General features: G+C 36.8%; 1 protein-coding gene across 1 annotated transcript in view; it reads right to left on the bottom strand.

The window, feature by feature from the left end:
- Positions 1-810, bottom strand: part of ELMO1 (engulfment and cell motility 1) — a 648,319-nt gene that overhangs the window by 512,297 nt on the left and 135,212 nt on the right. The window lies entirely within an intron of this gene.

Below are 810 nucleotides of genomic sequence, written 5' to 3'. Positions count from 1 at the left end.
TGCACCACCCAGAGACTCCAGAAGACCCAATAACCCACCCTCAAAATTAATATACATTTTGAAAAAAAGGGCAAATAATATATATAGCATGAAAAAGAACTTTAATATCTCCCAAATAGCAAATATGTTAATTTATGATTGCACATAAAGTGATTCAAGAATTTAGAAGAATATTTTGAAATTTTTCAACTGGAGTAGTCAAGACAGGCTCCACAGAGACAGTGGAATCTTAAGAGAGATTTTGAGGAATCATTTATTTTCTCATAAGGGCTTTTTTCTTCATTTCTGAAGCACCTGAAAGAACACACTGTATACACTGATGTCCTGATCTTCACATAAGAAGTACACTACATGAAGAGGAAAGAGCAAAGTGAATAAAAGCTATAAAGACAAAGGGATAAGAGCTATAAATTACAGTGGGCTGTTGCCATACCACAATGAAATGCCCTAGAATTCAGAGTCTAAATGTGCGTAAAGTAGAAGGGCAGGTGCTTTAGATGAACCAGATACCCAACGTGTCATTAACAAATATGCAAAGGCTCAAACTTTAAATCACACAGATTTTTCTTTTTCACCTGCTAAGATAACACATTGATATCAAGGCACCTGTTCCTGAGTGTGGCTCCAGGGGACTTATTCTCTAACCTGAGGTACATGGCAGCCATAGGCATTGTCTCCAAGTAATCAGCTTTCTTTTAATCATTTTAAAAACTAATACGTACAGCAGTAGCCATTCAATAGACAAGCTACTCTTATCTGTCCTCAGTTGCTTGGAAATTATTCTTCCCTTTGAAGTTTGGGGGCCAGAAG

Source organism: Trichechus manatus, unplaced genomic scaffold (genome assembly GCF_000243295.1).
Source record: "Trichechus manatus latirostris isolate Lorelei unplaced genomic scaffold, TriManLat1.0 scaffold00137, whole genome shotgun sequence".
Classification (NCBI taxonomy): domain Eukaryota; kingdom Metazoa; phylum Chordata; class Mammalia; order Sirenia; family Trichechidae; genus Trichechus; species Trichechus manatus.
The sequence above is the reverse complement of the archived record's forward strand: the minus strand, read 5'-3'. Positions and strand labels throughout refer to the sequence as shown.